Source organism: Macaca fascicularis, chromosome 9 (genome assembly GCF_037993035.2).
Source record: "Macaca fascicularis isolate 582-1 chromosome 9, T2T-MFA8v1.1".
NCBI lineage: Eukaryota > Metazoa > Chordata > Mammalia > Primates > Cercopithecidae > Macaca > Macaca fascicularis.
This window is the reverse complement of record NC_088383.1, coordinates 15,917,990-15,936,982: the sequence shown is the minus strand read 5'-3', so window position 1 is coordinate 15,936,982 and position 18,993 is coordinate 15,917,990.

Sequence of the window (18,993 nt, the reverse complement as noted above, 5' to 3'; positions counted from 1 at the left end):
AGCCGCAGACCCTTACAGTAGGTGTTACGGTTCTTAAAGATGGTGTGTCCGGAGTTTGTTCCTTCAGATGTTCAGATGTGTCTGCAGTTGCTTCCTTCTGGTGGGTTCGTGGTCTTCGCTGACTTCAGAAGTGAAGCTGCAGACCTTCGCAGTGAGTGTTAAGGCTCTTAAAGGTGGCACGTCTGGAGCTGTTCGTTCTTCCTGTTGGTTTTGTGGTCTTGTTGGCTTCAGGAGTGAAGCTGCAGATCTTTGCAGTGAGTGTTACAGCTCATGAAGGTGGCGTAGACCCAAAGAGTGAGCAACACCAAGATTTATTGTAAAGAGCAAAAGAACGAAGCTTCCACAGTGTGGAAGGCGACCCGAGTGGGTTGCCACTGCTGACTCAGGCAGCCTGCTTTTGTGTCCCGTGCCACATGCCCACACTCCTCAGCCCTTGGGCAGTCGATGAGACCGGGTGCCACGGAGCAGGGGGCGTGCCTGTCTGGGAGGCTCAGGCTGTGTGGGAGTCCATGGGGGGCAGGGCTCAGGCATGGAGAGCTGCAGGTCCGGAGCCCTGCCCTGCAGGGAGGCACCTGAGGCCCTGTGAGAATTCAAGCATGGTGCAGGTGGGCCAGCAATGCTAGGGGACCTGGCACACCCTTCTCAGCTGCTGGCCTGGTGCTGAGCCCCTCACTGCCTGGGGCCTGTGGTGCTGGCTTGGCCGCTCTGAGTTCAGGGCTGGCCGAGTCTGTGCTCACCCAGAACTCACGCTGGCCCACGAGTGCTATGCGTAGCCCCAGTTCCCACCCACATCTCTCCCTCCACGCTACACCACAAGCAGAGGGAGCTGGCTCTGGCCTTGGCCAGCCCAGAGAGGGGCTCCCACAGTGCAGTGGCAGGCTGAAGGGCTCCTCAAGTGCCACCAGAGTGGGTGCTGAGACCGAGGAGGCGCTGAGAGTGAGGGCTGATTACCTCTCAATCCCCCCTCTAAACAGGACACCCTAACTGCTGTTGGGAATTTGACCAATGACCGCTCTAGCTACTTCCTTTTGGATAGGGTTGAAGAAATACCTGGTTACAGGCTGTCCCAGGATTCCTCGCGTGGTAACAGATCTTGAGGACAGTCATCCAGGACAGGAGATTATCACTGAGAAGGCCATGCCAGTGTCCAGGAGGAAGTCAATTTCCTGGCCCTCAATGGCTGATCGGAATAGTTGTGCTCACCGATGCAGCAACAGAAACACTAGTTTTCCTCTTATACCACAAAGAGGACTGAGGAAGGTCGGATGTAGTGGCCCTTACTGACACATTCTTGACACCCTCCATAGCTGCTGGCCCAGGTGCTAAGCTCCTCACTGCCAGCTGGCTACTGCCAGTGCAGGGCCTGCTGAGCCCACGCCCACCTAAAACTCCTGCTGGACCGCAAGGGCCACGTGCAACCCTGGTTCCTGCCCGTGCCTCCCCTCCACACTTCACTGCAAGCAGAGGGAGCCGGCTGGCCTCGGCCAGCCCAGAGAGGGGCTACCGCAGTGCAGTGGTGGGCTGAAGGGCTCCTCAAGCACGGCCAGAGTGGACACCAAGGCCAAGGAGTCACCAAGAGCGAATGAAGGCTGCTACCACATTGTCACTTCTCACTAGTTTCATAAAGTCTTGTGTCCTGTGGAGGCTGATCTAGTTCAGGCATTGCTGAAAGTAGTAGAGGTCTCAAATTTGTCAACACTTTGGTGATCTTCATAGAATAAAAACTCAATCATTTTGATTTATAGAAATCAGCCAGATAACCTGATGAGTCCTACTGCAATTTATCCTTAATGTGCTAGCCAAGAACCTCAACCATAGGCACTCATGATGTATGATTGGGGCAATAAGATGTTGCTGAAGATGAATTGCCCAGCCACTCTTTGACAGAAGCTTCCCCACAGGCATGCCTGAAAATGTTTTTGTTGTGTGGGGCCAGGTGCGGTGTCTCATGCCTGTAATCCCAGCACTTTGGGAGGCTGACGTGGGCAGATCACAAGGTCAGGAAATCGAGACCATCCTGGCTAACATGGTGAAACCCTGTCTCTACTAAAAGCACCGAAAATTAGCTGGACACGGTGGTGGGTGCCTGTAGTCCCAGCTACTCAGCAGGCTGAGGCAGGAGAATGGCGTGAACCCAGGAGGCAGAGCTTGCAGTGAGCCGATATCACGTCACTGCACTCCAGCCTGGGCGACAGAGCAAGACTAAGTCTCAAAAAAAAAAAAAAATGTTTTTGTGTGTTCTAAGTACTTACCTGGGATCTAGGCCCACGGGTGGCAGCCAAGGGATGGCTGGATTTGGGCTCATCATTCTACAGAAAGCAGGAATCTAGGGCAATAGTTTTCAATCTCGATTGTTGTTTTTTTAACCATTTAAAATTACCTGGGGGAGATTTTGCTTTTGCTTTTTAAAAATAAAAACCAATGCCTGTGTCCCACCCACAGATATTATAGTTTAACTGTAACGGGATGGAGCCTAGACATTTGTATTTTTTAAAAAGTTCCTTGTTAGAGTCCAGTGTGCAACCAGGTTTGAGAACCACTGATCTTTGGGTAATATGTGGTTAAAGAGCAATTGTTGGCTTCTCGACATTGTCACCATGTACAGTTTAAGGGCAGAAAACTCACGGGTTTCTGACCCTGGAGCAAAAGAAATTCTTCAGGAATGTTCATTCATTCCTGGTTTTGGACCAAAGCTTGACACTCTGGCCCTGTTGCTGCCTCGATCTGCAGTCTGAAACTGGCAACTGTGTGCACCATTGGGAGTAAGAAAACCCATGACTGAAGCTGGGCACCAGCATCTGGTATGGAGCAGGACTGGGCTGTTTTCTTGGTAGGGAGGCTGTTGCCATTATGGACCACAGGCTGTGGGCCAAGTCCTACACCACAGCACAAACACATCTACTAAGCCGAGCCCCACACCACAGCACAAATACATCTACTAAAAGCAGCTGGCAGTGGGTGTCGCTGTTCCTCTCAGTAACATCATGAGCTGTAGTTATTGGAGAAAAGCACTTTATAAAAGGTGGCCACAAAGGGGCCAAGAAGAAAGTTTATCTGTCTTCTGAGAAAGGTTGGCATGATGTGAAAATACCAGCTATGCCCATCATACCACACACTGGGAAAACCCTGGTCACAGGGACCCCATATGGCATACGATGGTGCTACGGGTCATGTTTTTGAAGTAGGACTTGCTGCAGAAAGATGAAGTGGCATTTAAAAACTTCAAGCTAATTACTGGGAACTGTTCCAGGAAGAAACTGCCTGACCAGCTTCCTTGGAATGGATCCTATCTGTAACCAAAATGTGGTTCATGGCCAAAAAATGGAAGCCCATGACTGAAGCTATGTAGACTTCAAGACTAAGGATAGTTATTTGCCCCATCTGATCTGTGTAGGTGTCCTTCTTACTGCTGCTTTAATAAATGAGCACAAACCAAGTAGTGGAAAATGACATTAGTTTATTCTGTTACAGTTCTGGAGGCCAGAAGTCTGAAACGGGTCTTATTTGGTAAAAACAAGGTGTGGTTTCTTCTGGAAAGTCTAGGCAGAAAATCTGTTATCCTGTCCTTTCCAGATTCAAGAGGCTTTCTGCTTTCTCCAGCGTGGCTCCTTCCTCGCATCACTCAAACATTAGCTTTCATGATCACGTAACTTTCTCTAACTCTGACTCATCCAGTGCCCTTTTAGGAGAACCCTTATGATTACAGTGAACCCACCCTGAAAATTCAGTATAATCTCTGCATCTCAAGATATTTAACCTAATTACATCTGTAAGGTTTCTTTTGTCACACAAGGTAACATATTCACAGGTTCCAGGGATGAGGACGTGGACATCTTTGGGGGGCAATTATTCTGCCTATTACAGTGGGTTTAGTATCATCAGATATAGAAGACTGCTGTCTTAGTCTGCTGTCTTAGTCTGTTACTTAGTTTGTCACCATGACAGAATACGTGTGAGGGGATAATGTATAAACAATACAAATTTATTTGGCTCATGGTTCTGGAGGCTGGGAAGTCCAAGAGCATGACACTGGAATCTGGTGAGGGCTTTTGTGCTGCATCTGATCCCATAAAGGAAGGCAGAGGGCAAGAGAGCACAATAGCATGAGCAAGAAGGGACTGAAGTCTTTTTTTGTTTGTTTGTTTTTTGAGATGGAGTCTTGCTTTGTCACCCAGGCTGGAGTGCAGTGGCGCAATCTCAGCTCATGGCAACCTCCACCTCTGTTATGTTGGCCAGAACTTCTGAACTCAGGTGATCCACCCACCTTGGGCTCTCAAAGAGTTGGTGAGAGGTGACAACGTGCTAGCAGCACTCACTTGCTCTTGGTGCACTTGAGGAACCCTTCAACACACCGCTGCACTGTGGGAGCCCCTCTCTGGACTGGTTGAGTCTGGAGCCAGCTCCCTCTACTTGCGGGGAGGTGTAGAGGGAGATGAGCAGGTGGGAAGTGGGGCTGCATGTGGTGCTCGTGGGGCTGCATGTGGTGCTCGTGGGCCAGTGCAAGTGCCAGGTGGGCATGGGCTCAGCAGGCCCTGCACTTGGAGTAGCCAGCAGGCACTGCCGGCTTTGGGCAGTGAGAGGCTTAGCACCTGGGTCAGCAGCTGCGGCAGGTGTGCCGGGTCCCCCAGCACTGCTGGCCCGATGACGCCATGCTCAATTTCTCGCTGGGCCTCAGCCGCCTCCCCGCGGGGCAGGGCTTGGGACCTGCAGCCCACCATGCCTGAGCCCTGCCCTCTCCATGGGCTCCCGCACGGCCTGAGCCTCCCGGATGGGCTCCGACCCCTGCACCGCGGCACCCAGTCCCATCCACCGCCCAAAGGCTGAGGAGTGCGGGCTTGCAGCGCGGGACTGGTGGGCAGCTCTGCCCGCAGCCCTGGCGTGGCATCCACTAGGTGAAGCCAGCTGGGCTCCTGAGTCGGGTGGGGATTTGGAGAACTTTTATGTCTAGCTGCAGGATTGTAAATGCACCAATCAGTGCTCTGTGTCTAGCTCAAGGTTTGTAAATGCACCAATCAGTGCTCTGTGTCTAGCGAATCTAGTGGGGACTTGGAGAACTTTTATGTCTAGCTAAAGGATTGTAAAACAGCACTCTGTGTCTAGCTCATGGATTGTAAATGCACCAATCAGGACTCTGTCAAAATGGACCAATCGGCTCTCTGTAAAATGGACCAATCAGCAGGATATAGGTGGGGTTCAGATAAGGGAATCAAAGCAGGCTGCCTGAGCCACTGCTCTAAAATAACTAGAAGAGTATAATTTGATTGTCTGTAACACAAAGGATAAATGTTTGAGAGGATGGATACCCCATTCTCCATGATATTATTTTACATTGCATGCCTGTATTAAAACATCTCATGGGCTGGGCGTGGTGGCTGATGCCTGTAATCCCAGCATTTCAGAAGGCTGAGGCAGGTGGATTGCCTAAGGTCAGGAGTTCCAGACCAGCCTGGCTAAGATAGTGAAACCCTGTCTCTACTAAAAATACAAAATATTAGCTGGGCATGGTGGTGGGTGCCTGTAATCCCAGCTACTCGGGAGGCTGAGGCAGGAGAATCGCTTGAACCCAGGAGGCGGAGGTTACAGTGAGCTGAGATCGTGCCATTGCACGCCAGCCTGGGCAAAAACAGCGAAACTCCATTTCAAAAGAAAAAAGAAAAATACCGTGTGTATTTGTTGTATCTGTGCCTGGTACCATTCAAGGGTCGGGAGTTGTGGATACTCTCCTCAAACTCAGTGACCAACTCACTGAAAGTCAGTGGTTTGCAGGTGAAGAGTGTAGGCTAGAATCCTGAGAATCACTGGCATGTAAACACCAAGCAGAAAAAGAGAAGCTGAAAGAAGAGTTAGATGGGGATGCCAGGGAAGTAGGAGCACAAAGAGGTAACTGGGCCTCTCAGGAAGAGCCAGGAGGATACCAACGGGTCAAAGGTGTGGGCCAGGTGCGATTGCTCACACCTGGAATCCCAGCACTTTGGGAGGCCGAGGTGGGTGGATCACCTGAGGTCAGGAGTTTGAGACCAGCCTGGCCAACATGGTGAAACCCCGTCTTTACTAAAAATACACAAATGAGCCAGATGTCGTGGTGCATGCCTGTAATCCCAGCTACATAGGAGGCTGAAGCAGGAGAATCGCTTGAACCAAAGAGGTGGAGTTTGCAGTGAGCCGAGATCATGCCACTGCACTCCAGCCTGGGCCACAGAGTGAAACTCCGTCAAAAAAAAGAAAAAAAAAGGTGTGGAATGCTTCTAAGAGATCAGAGAAGACAAGAACTGAAAGTATCCTATCATGCTGGTGACAATGGGTTAATTCTAATGCAGGAAAGAGAAGCTTCGGGTACTTCTCTTTGCTTGTGGGAAAAGCACAGTAGCCTGGGAGCCCCTCTGGGGTTTGCTGCTGAAATTGGGGCGAACCCACTCTACTCAATAGGGGATTTGGGCTGAGCACCAACGTTGTTTGCTATCTTCAACAGAGAAGCCTTGGGAGCCCCATGGGAGTAGAGTGAGCTGGCCAGGTAAACTGATCCGATGAGTAATCTGATGGTTGAGGTAGGGAGAGAGTGCTTAACAGGGAGGCAGGATTGAGGAAAATTAAAAAGAGAGAAAGGGATGGTTTGAGACCATCCCTTTGAGACGGAGCAAAGTCCTGGAGTAGAAAGAGGATTTTTGTAATAATCACCGATTTTCTATCCTGCTAGATGGTAAGCTCTTTGAGTGTGGAGGCTTTGGTGGTTTTGTTCATCCTTTTTTCCTACCGTGCAAGAATGAACAAGGAATTCCTATCATGCGGAATGAACAATAAATGAATGAATAGGAGTAGAAGACGGGGTAGCGGTTATCGCTAAAAAGGCATAATGAAACTTGTTCATCTAGGATGGGGGGAAAGGAAGAAAGGAAGGAGCGATGCTATAGAGATATTTTGAAGCTGAAGCAGAAGAGGTTAGAGTTTACGCAGATGGCTTCTTTTCCCAGGGATGTAGGAGAGATCACTGGGCAATTATGGGATGACTGGTGATTAGGATAAAGTTGGAATGGTCAATAGTGGGAGCAACTGGAAAGGCTAAATCCACAGGTGCCAACAGCTGTCACTGACATCTGTATCTTTCACCACTGGTGTCAGCCAGCTTTCTTGATCTTCCATAGCAACGAGTATAGGCTCAGAAACAAAGATGGTGGACAGATGGGTTGGCCCAAGCATGAGAACTGGCAGGTTGGAAGGACAGAAACTAACGGGGAAGGAAAATCGAGGGCACCCCATAAAGAGAAAGGGTGTAATGGGATTATGACTGGGGAGTGACAAAGAGACAGCAGGAGAGGGCTCCACTTTCAGGGAAAAAGAGGCCCCAGGATGGGAAGTTGTGATGAGGACAGAGAGTAAGTCCATAGGAAAGAAGGAATGGGTCATGGGGAAAGTGTTTGATGGCTGCATTGGAAAGGTGAAATTTCAATGTCTGAGACTTAGGAGGTGAGACCACTCTAAAAGACCACCCAAGCACAGGCTCTTGTGGGGACTGTGAGGTTCAGGGGTTCAGAAGCAAAGTGAACTAAAGACAGCGGGAAGTATACCTACCTTGGCACAGGTGACCTTTTTGGTTCCTCATAAGATGAGGATCAGTTTTGCTTAACAAATCATCATAAGTGATGCCCTTCTTCTTAGGGGATACAGTGACTTCTCCCTGTGGGGTCTTGTCTTCCAAACTGACAACTGCACAGTCTTGCTGTTGGCCAGATCCTAAAATGTTGCCTTCTTCCGGCGGAGTCTTGGCTAAAATACAGACAGGCCTCTTTCTAGCAGTAGCTGCCCGTATGCTTAGAGTGAGTAAAGATACAATCATGGGGAAAGGGTGCTAGTGCAGCATCTTAAAAGTCACCTACAAGTCCAATCTTCTCTTTTTTTGTTTTTTTTTGGAGGCAAAGTTTTGCTCTTATTGCCCAAACTGTAGTGCAGTGGCACGATCTCGGCTCACCGCAATCTCCGCCTCCCAGGTTCAAGTGATTATCCTACCTCAGCCTCCCAAGTAGCTGGGATTATAGGCATGCATCGCCACACCCAGCTAATTTTGTATTTTTAGTAGAGATGAGGTTTCACCGTATTGGCCAGGCTGGTCTCAAACTCCTGACCTCCGGTGATCTACCTGCCTTGGCCTCCCAAAGTGCTGGGATTACAGGCATGAACCATGGCACCTAGCCACACATGCAATCTTCTAGGAGATTTTTAAACTAGCTTTTCTTTGAGTTGCAATTCCATTTTTTTTTTTTTTTTTTTTTTTTAGAGAGACATAGTCTTGTTCTGTCACCCAGAATGGCATGCAGTGGTGCTATCATAGCTCACTGCAGCTTCAACTTCCCAGGCTCAAGCAATCTTCCCACCTCAGCCTCCCAAGTAACTAGGACTAGAGGTGCACACCACCACACGTGCCTAATTCTAAAAATTTCTTTTTGGAGATGAGGGTCTGTCTATGTTGCCCAGGCTGGTCTCAAATTCCTGACTTCAAGCAGTTCTCCTGCCTTAGCTTCCCAAAGTGCTATTATTATAAGTGTGAACCACCGTACCCAGCCTGAGGTGCAATTCCCAGTCAAGATGCTGAATATATTTGCAAGAATTCAGGGCAATACTGGTACTAACAGCCCAAATGACTGCTCCATGCTCTTGGAACCTGTATTTCATCAATTCTCCCACATGCCCTCCCAGTGAGTTTTAACACATCCCTGCTGTTTCCCCTGCAATGTCTCTGCATTACTCCATTTTCATGCTGCTAAGAAAGACATACCCAAGACTGGGTAATCTATACTGGAAAAGGGTTTCATGGACTTACAGTGCCACATAGCTGGGGAGGCCTCACAATCATGGTGGAAGGCAAAGAGAAGCAAGTCATGTCTTACATGGATGGCAGCAGACAGAGAGAGAGTTTGCACAGGGGAACTCCCGTTTTTAAAACCATCAGATCTCATGAGACTCATTCACTAGCACAAAAATAGTGCAGGAAAGACCCACCCCTTGATTCAGCCACCTCTCACCGGGTTTCTCCCATAACACGTGGGAATTGTGGGAGTTACAATTCAAGATCAGATTTCGGTGGGGACACAGTATCATTCCACTCTGGACCCCTCCCAAATCTTATGTCCTCATATTTCAAAACCAGTCATGCCTTCCTAACAGTCCCCCAAAGTCTTAACTCATTTCAGCATTAACTCAGAAGTCCACAGTCCAACATCTCATCTGAGACAAGGCAAGTCTATCAGCCTTCAGCCTATCAGCCGTAAACTCAAAAGCAAGTTAGTTACTTCCTAGATACAATGGGGTACAGGCATTGGGTAAATACAGCCATTCCAAATGGGAGAAATTGGCCAAAACAAAGGGGCTACAGGCCTCATGCAAGTCCAAAATCCAACAGGGCGGTCAAATCTTAAAACTCCAAAATGATCTCCTTTGATGCCGTGTCTTGCATCCAGGTCACACTAATGCAAGAAGTGGGTTCCCAGGGTGTTGGGCACCCTCCAACCCCACTCAAATTGCCCAAGACTCACAAGCACCTGCAGTCTGCCCCGAGGGCTGGGGCAGGGCTTTTCCTGGTTCATCCTGGCAGCATTCCTGGCCTGTGGCTCTTTGTGTTGGCGATACAGAGGACACTGGGCTATTCTTATTTCTGGCTGAAGTTGCTGCCAGTTACATAAAGAACAGTGCTTACATTGATAAGGCTGTGAAAGTTTAATGTCTCCCATCCCCATATGTAGAGAATTCAGGCTAAGTTCTACCAGCAATATAAGATTTCCTATACTGTTCCTTCATCCCACTCAGACATTCTGCCACCTGTGGATAGTGCACAAGAAATGCTCGTATTTCATCTAGGAAGCCATCCAGCTATGGGTTAGGCCCCTGATGTGATGTGCCTGGCCTCCACAGTTACAACTAGTGACTTACACTTTTTTTTTATATATAGAATCTCGCTCTGTCACCCAGGCTGGAGTGCAGTGGTGTGATCTCAGCTCACCGCAACCTCCACCCCCCAGGTTCAAGTGATTCTCCTGCCTTTGCCTCCTGAGTAGCTGGGATTACAGGAGCTCACCACCACGCCTGGCCAACTTTTGCATTTTTAGTAGAGATGGGTTTCACCACGTTGGCCAGGCTGGTCTCAAACTCCTGACCTCAGGCGATCTGCCTGCCTTAGCCTCCCAAAGTGCGAGGATTACAGGTGTGAGCCACCGCAGCCGGCTTCTAAGATAATAATTCTTTAAAGTTAGAAATAAAAGTATTAAAAACTGTTCCGTATATCTCTATTGCCTTATTAGCCATAGCTCTTTGTTTTCTTGTTTTAGTGGATGCTGTTGGATTTACAATATGTACTTTTTGTTGTTGTTGTCAATGTTATGTGCAATTGTAGTTTTGCTGCGGCTTATTTCAAGACTGTTTGTTTGCTCGTTTCTTTGTTGATTTATTTATTTTGAGACACACTCTCGCCCTGTCTCCCAGGCTGAAGTGCAGTGGCATGATCTTGACTCACTGCAACCTCTACCTCCCAGCTTCAAGTGATTCTCCCACCTCAGCCTCCCAAGTATCTGGGATTACAGGCACGTGCCACCACACTTGGCTAATTTTTGTATTTTTCATAGAGATGGGGTTTCACCATGTTGGTCAGGCTGGTCTCAAACTCCTGACCTTGTGATCTGCCCGCCTCAGCCTCCCAGTGTTGTGATTACAGACGTGAACCACCGTGCCTGGCCTACAGGCCTGCTTTTAAAAATTCTTGCTTTTAAAAATTCTGAGAGGATGTAATCCTAGAACGTTGGGAGGCCGAGGAGGGAGTATTGCTTGACCCCAGGATTTCGAGACCAACCTAGGCAACATAACAAGGCCCCCCAGTCCCTACAAAAAAATTTAAAAATTAGGCACAGTGTTGTGTACCTGTAGTCCCAGCTACTCAGGAGGCAAAGGATGGGAGGATGACTTGAGCCCAGGAGTTTGAGGCTGCATTGAGCTGTGATTGTGGCACTGCACTCCAGCATGGGCAAGAGTGAGATCCTGTCTCTCTTTTTTAGGGGGATGGAGTCTTATTCTTGTTGCCCAGGCTGGAGTGCAGTGGCACAATCTCAGCTCACTGCAACCTCCATCTCTCAGGTTCGGCAAATCTCCTGCCTCAGCCTCCCAAATCGCTGGGATTACAGGCACCCACCAACAGGCCCAGCTAATTTTTGTACTTTTAGTAGAGATGGGGTTTCGCCATTTTGCCCAGGCTGGTCTCAAACCCCTGACCTCAAGTGATCCACCCACCTTGGCCTCCCAAAGTGCTAGGATTACAGGCATGAGTCACCACGCCTGGCCCCATCTTTAAAAAATAAATAAATAAAAATTCTTAGAGGATTTGACATCCAGGAAATAGCTGTAACCACAATTCAATGTAAAGGCAATAATGTAACTTAAATGTACAGTTAATCAGCGTCTGGGCCAGGACCCTCTTAGCAGGGCTGTGCAGTTTCCTTTGCTGGTTTCTCATTGCAGGCATATACAGCTGTAGGGAGGTGGGCTAACATCTAGAATCACTCAGGTCCTGGTAGGCCATGGGTAAACCACACACTTCTGGGCCTGGGTTTTTTCAGCTGCCTCCGAGATTGGTGTGAGATTCAGTAAGAACATGAACAATGAAAGGAGAGAGTCGACAATGTCGGGCTACAAAACCTCAGGCTCTTTTTGTTCCATGCTCTGTGATTTGGTCATTTTCTAAGGTGGAAATGGCACGCCTCCCTTTCTCCCCAAGAGCCAGGTCTATCTCTGTGCTTCCTCGTGGTGTCCCAATGCAGAGCCCCGAGAAGAAAGCATAAAATGCTTTTGACTGGGAAGAAAACCTGGAGCACAGGAGGTGGTGCTTGATATAGTTTGGGTATTTGTCCCCACCCAAATCTCATGTTGAAATGTCATCCCCACTGCTGGAGGTGGGGCCTGGTGGGAGGTGTTTGGGTCAAGGGGGCAGATCCCACATGGCTTGGTGCTCTCTTAGAGATGGTGAGTTCTCGTGAGATCTGGTTGTTTGAAAGCTATGGCACCTCCCTATCCAGCTTTTTCTCTTGCTCCTGCTTTCACCGTGTGACACGCGCCTGTTCCTACTTTACCTTCCCCCACGAGTCGAGGCTTCCGGAGGCCTCTGTAGAAGCAGATGCCAGAGCTATCCTTCCTGTATAGCCTGCAGAACCAGGAGCCAATGAGCTTCTTTTCTGATAAATTACCCGATCACAGGTATTTCTTTATAGCAAAGCAAGAACAGCCAAATACAGTGCTGTTTGGCACCAGCCTCGGGATTTAGAAGTCACACTCTGAATATGCCAGGCTTTCTCTGGTCTGTGGCTTCCTTTTCTCTAACTTTGCTTCTCTATGCTCCTAGAATGCCTCTCCCCACTCACCACTGCCTTCTCTGCTAACAAACTCCTACTTCTGGGAGTTCAGTGAACAACCCCAGGCTTTTAACTCTCAGTGCCTGTAATCCCAGCACTTTGGGAGGCCGAGATGGATGGACCACAAGGTCAGGAGTTTGTGACCAACCTGGCCAACATGGCGAAACCCTGCCTCTACTAAAAATACAAAAATTAGCAGGGCCTGGTGGCGCGCATCTGTAATCCCAGCTACTCGGGAAGCTGAGGCAGGAGAATCGCTTGAACCTGGGAGGTGGAGGTTGCAGTGAGCCGAGATCGTGCCACTGCATGCCAGCCTGGGCAACAAGAGCAAGACCCTGTCTCAAAAAAAAGAAAAGAAAAAATGAAAACTGTCTACCCTACAGTCTTTTTTTTTTGAGATGGAGTCTCGCTCTGTTCCCCAGGCTGGAGTGCAGTGGCGCGATCTCGGCTCACTGCAAGCTCCACCTCCCGGGATCATGCCATTCTCCTGCCTCAGCCTCCTGAGTAGCTGGGACTACAGGCGCCCGCCACAGCGCCTGGCTAATTTTTTTTTGTATTTTTAGTAGAGACGAGGTTTCACCGTGGTCTCGATCTCCTGACCTTGTGATCCGCCCGTCTTGGCCTCCCAAAGTGCTGGGATTACAGGTGTGAGCCACTGCGCTCAGCCAACCCTACAGTCTTATGCTTCTTTAAGGGCTGTTCAAGATACTCTCTGGTTTTACCATAGGCCACAGTGGAACCCACTGTGAGCTCCCAAGACCATAACTGATTAGTCCATCACACGGCAAACCTGCAAGAACAAAGTGGCCGGGCCATAGACCACTGCCAGCCTCAGCGCACCCTGCAAAGGGACAATCTTCTCTCGTCATCATCTGGGTCCTGCTGTGAAGGCCTCAGATCCCAGTAGGGCCTTGTCCTTCCTTCTTCATTGTATTTCCTTTTGGAATTCCTTGGTATCCTTTCTTGCCCATCAAAGAAGTTCTAATAATGTTCAAAAAGGGTGGAGTCGGCTGGGCGCAGTGGCTCACTCCTGTAATCCCAGTACTTTGGGAGGCCAAGGTGGGCGGATCACCTGAGGTCAGGAGTTCAAGGTCAGCCTGGGCAACATGGCCCCATCTCTACTAAAAATACAAAAATTAACCTGGCATGGTGGCGGGTGCCTGTAATCCCAGCTACTCGGAAGGCTGAGGTAGGAGAATTGCTTGAACCCAGAAGAACTGCTTGAACCTGGGAGGTGGAGGTTGCAGTGAGCCAAGATCATGCCACTGCACTCCAGCCTGGGTGACAGAGCAAGACTCTGTCTTAAAAAAAAAAAAGCGGGGGGGGGGGGGTGGAGTCTGCCCTTTCCTCTAGGAGGTTCCTTCCCCCACCTCTTTCTCTCCTGGCAGTTTCCATCTCCACCTGGCAGAGCTGATTCTTTTGCTAAAGTTCCTCTTAACCCATCTGTCTCTTTTCCCTCCTTCTTCTCCTACTTTTCTCCCTACCTGCTATGGTTTGAACATTTGTCTCCTTCAAAACTCATGTTGAAAGTTAATTGCTTTTGTACTATTAAGAGATAGGACCCTTGGAAAAACGATTAGACGGTGAGGGCTCTGCCTTCATGGGTGGGATTAACGCCATTATAAAAGGGTCAGTTCAGCCCCTTCCTGCCCTCTCTCTTTTTGCCCTTTCATCTTCCACCCTATGAAGACAAAGATAAAGCCTTCTTCCCATCTGGAGGATGCACATTCAATGTGCCATCTTGCAATGAGAATGCCCAGACTGCTGGTACCTTGATACTGGACTTCCTAGCCTTCAAAACTGTGAGCCAATCAATTTCTGTTCATTATAAATTACCCAGTCTTGGGTAACCTGCTATAGCAGCACAGACTAAGACATCACCTCTTCTCTCCGCCTTCTCTTCCTCTTCTTTTTTCTTCTCCTCCCCCTCTTCTTCTTTTTATTCTCCTCTCTCCTCCTTCTCTTCTTTTTCTCTCCCTATCCAATCCCTCCCTTGCACTCTCTTACTATATATATTGCAAATAATGATAAGAAAGGAAATGATCTTGCTGATATGCCTAGATTTTAAGTCATCAAAGGATTTGCCCTTTACAGTCACCCATTATCTCAATTAAGTCAGTCCAGAAATTCAAATATGTGCCTTAAAAATTAGGGAACCATGGATTTCTAGTCATTTTTTCCTACTAGTTATAAAATCCACAATCAGTAAAATTGCTACATGAGTTAAATACTTTTTATTGGCTAGGCCGTGGCGGTTCATGCCTGTAATTCTAGCACTTTGGGAGGCTGAGGCGGGTGGATCGCTTTAGGTCAGGAGTTCGAGACCAGCCTGGCCAACATGGTGAAACCCCCACCTCTACTAAAAAAAAAAAAAAAAAAAGATTAGCTTGGTGTGGTGGCGGGCACCTGTAATCCCAGCTTCTCGGGATACTGAGGCACGAGAATCATTTGAACCTGGTAGGTGGAGCCAAGATTGTGCCACTGCACTCCAGCCTGGGCTACAAAGTAAGACTGTATTTAAAAAAAAACAAAAAACAAAAAGCTTCTCTTTATTGATAGGCATCAGAATTAAGGAAGTTGCTTTTTGTTGGAGGCAGAAATATGGGGCCAGATTTCGTTACCATACTTCTCTGAATTTAAGAACCTTCTGATTTTGTTTCCTTCTGAGAAACATTTGGGAAATCACCTCCTGGGCCAAGAATAAAGCAATAGTGAGAAATGTAATGCACGTAGCACTTTGAAAAACAAGTTATAGAATTCCCTGTGGGATGTTTTTCTTTTCTTTCTTTTGAAACTGAGTCTCACTCTGTCGCCCAGGCTGGAGTGCAGTGGTGTGATCTCAGTTCACTGAAACCTTTGCCTCCTGGGTTCAAGTGATTCGCCTGCCTCTCTAAGTAGCTGGGACTAGAGGAGCCCTCCACCATGCCCAGCTCATTTTTCTTTTCTTTTTTTTTTTTGTATTTTTAGTAGCAATGGGCTGTATTAGGGTTCTCTAGAGGGACAGAACTAATAGGATAGATGTATGTATAAAGGAGAGTTTATTAAGAAGAATTGACTCACATGTGACAAGGCGAGGTCTCACAATAGGCCGTCTGCAAGCTGAGGAGCAAGGAAGCCGGTCCGAGTCCCAAAACTGAAGAACTTGGAGTCTGATGTTCAAGGGCAGGAAGCCTCCAGCACGGGAGAAAGATGGAGTCTGGGAGGCTAGGCCAGTCTAGCCTTTTCACATTTTTCTGCCTGCTTATATTCTAGCCACACTGGTAGCCGATTAGATGGTGCTCACCCAGATTGAGGGTGAGTCTGCCTTTCCCAGTTCACTGATTTGCCTGTTAATCTCCTTTGTCAACACCCTCACAGACACAGCCAGGAACAATACTTTGCATACTTCAATCCGGTCAAGTTGACACTCAGTATTAATAATAACATGAAGTTTCACTGTGTTACCCAGTCTGGTCTCAAATTCCTGACCTCAGGTGTTCCGCCTGCCTCGGCCTCCCACAGTGCTGGGATTAGAGGCCTGAGCCACCGCGCCCAGCCTGAATGTTCTTTTGAGCATGTATCACTTCCAAATGAGAAAAAAAAGTGTCTTTTTCCAGTTCTTTCTGATAATAAATTCATCTTCCCTTTAATAGGGCTCTATTGAAGTTTTAATAACAGAATTGTCTTTTGTTAGTAATGAGTAGAACGGATGATCTATTCATTTGCTTATTTACCCACCCATGCTAGTACAACAGCACTAAGGGATCCAAAGGCATGGTAGGTTTCTGCCTCTGTGAGCTCCTAATCTGGGGGAAGGTATAAGAAAACGGACTTTTTCCGGGCACGGTGGCTCATGCCTGTAATCCCAGCACTTTGGGAGGCCGAATCAGGTGGATCACTTGAGGTCAGGAGATTGAGACAAGCCTGGCCAACATGGTAAAACTCCATCTCTACTAAAAATACAAAAATTAGCCCAGCATAGTGGCATACACCTGTAATCCTCGCTACTCAGGAGGCTGAGGCAGGAGAATCACTTGACCCTGGGAGGCAGAGGTTGCAGTGGCCAAGACTGCACCACTGTATTCCAGCCTGGGCAACAGAGCAAGACTCTCAAAAAAAAAAAATTCTTTTGAGAGAGTAGACTTGGGACATTTTTATATATTGCGTGTAATATGGATGTGACCTCAGAACGGGGGTGCCAACAGCCTACAAAGGTGAAACTGACTCTGAACTTTCCACTTTCCATGTACACAGGTGTTGTCTAGATTTGCAAGGCTGAGGAACTGACATTATGGACAAAAAACTATTCAGAACTTTCTTATAGGCAGTCCTTCTGCAATCAAGGACCCAACCAATTATTTGCGCTGGACTGGGTACCCTGGGACCAATGGGAAGCCACGTTGCACATGCTGGAAAAGACACCAGATTAAAAAAAAACTGCACTAAGCCTTGATAGAGAAGAGCTTATTGGGGACTTTTTAGGAGCTGGCACAGCAGCAGCATTCCAAGGGGCTGAGTCTTTTTTTTTTTTTCCTTTTTTAAGACACAGGGTCTTTTCCTGCCACCCAGGCTGGAGTGTAGTAGTGCAATCATAGTTCACTGCAGCCTCCGACTCCTAGGCTGAAGGGATCCTCCTGCCTCAGCCTTCTTAGTAGCTAGGACTACAGGTGTACACCACTATGCCCAGTTAGTTTTTATATTTTTTGTAGAGACAGTCTCACTATGTTGCCCAGGCTGGCCTTGAGCTCCTGGCCTCAAGCAATCCTCCCGCCTTGGCCTCCCAAAATGCTGGAATTATAGGCATGAGACACCACACATGGTCCCCAAGGGATTGAGTCTTAAATTCACGTTTCCTGATTTTAAAAAATATACATCGTCAGGCATGTTGGCTCATGCCTGTAATCCCTGCACTTTGGGTGGCTGAAGCGGGTGGATCATTTGAGGTCAGGAGTTCATGACCAGCCTGGCCAACATGGAGCAACCCTGTCTCTACTAAAAATACAAAAATTGGCAGGGCATGCTGGTGCCTGCCTGTAGTTCCAGCTACTCAGGAGGTTGAGGCATGAAATCACTTGAATCCAGAAGGAAGAGTTTGCAGTGAGCCGAGATTGTGCCACCGCACTCCAGCCTGGGTGACAGAGTGAGACTCTGTCTCAAAAAAATAAATGAATAAAACTAAACATAAAAAATATACACCATCTTCCCCTTCCAGCATCCATCCATTTCCTGCAGGAGATCTGCAGAGAGTAGAGGAGAGTCCACCTGAGCCCCTTGCATTGAGCCAAGGCCTGCTAGTTGCAGATTGCTTCTGCCTGTGAGCCCTTAGCTGCCTTTGGCTTTCCTTTGCTCTGCTACTAATCTTGCTTATGATTGTACTTTGATGCACTCTAGTGACCAACTCATTATGCTCTGCACATCTGGGGTCCCCAAGATGAGCCCCGGATTTGATAGTTTAAGAGGAGGGCTCACTGGACTTGTGGCTATGGCTATGAAGTATTACAGTGAAAACATCCAAAGCGGATAAGCAAAAGGAGAAGGAACATAGCATGAACTCCAGAGGAAACAAGGTTCAAGGTTCCAAGAGTCCTGTCCCAGTGGAATCAGACAGGCCATGCTCAGTTCCTTCTGAAGCAAGTTGTGACAACATGTGAAATGTTGTGTACCAGGAAAGCTTGTTAGAGACTCAGTGGTCAGGGTTTTTATTTGGGGCTGGTTACATAGGTACCCTCTGCCTAGCATGTACCAAAATTTCAGGCTCTCAGGAGAGTGACATAAATCAGATTGTTTGTACACATATGTTAAGCGCTGTGAGCCACTCTTATCAGGAATGGTGGCAACACTCCTGAGATCTCAGGTGCCCCCTGCCAGCCCACCTTTCTAAAGACAGCAATCTCGGCTTTACCCTGTTAATTCTTTCCTTTACCCTTGATATGCTTTGGCTGTGTCCTCACCCAAATCTCATCTTGAATTGTAGCTCCCATAATTCCGTTGTGTTGTGGGAGGGACCTGGTGGGAGATAATTGAATCATGGGGGCAGCTTCCGCCATACTGTTCTTGTGATAGTGAATAAGTCTCTCAAGATCTGATGGTTTGATTAGGGGCTTCCACTTTTGCTTGGGTTTCATTCGATCTTGTCTGCTGCCATGCAAGATGTGCCTTTTGCCTTTCACCATGATTGTGAGGCCTCCCTAGCCATGTGAAACTGAGTCCATTAAACTTTTACTTTATAAATTATCCCGTCTCAGGTAGCTCTTTATTAGCAGCATGAAAATGGACTAATGGAAAGCTCTTTTTGTTTTTGACAACCCATGTCTTCTGCCACTTGAGAAAGAACAAAATTACCTTCTGCTTGTTCTAAGACTCTATCTATTGCTAGTGCTCTAAATTTAACTAACTAGGCTGGGAATGGTGGCTCACACCTGTAATCTCAGCACTTTGGGAGGCCAAGGCGGGTGGATCAACTGAGGTTAGGAGTTTGAGACCAGCCTGGTCAACATGGTGAAACCCCATCTCTACTAAAAATACAAAATTAGCTAGGCGTGGTGGTGCACACCTGTAATCCCAGCTACCCTGGAGGCTGAGGCAGGAGAATTGCTTGAATCTAGGAGGCAGAGGTTGCAGTGAGCCAAGATTG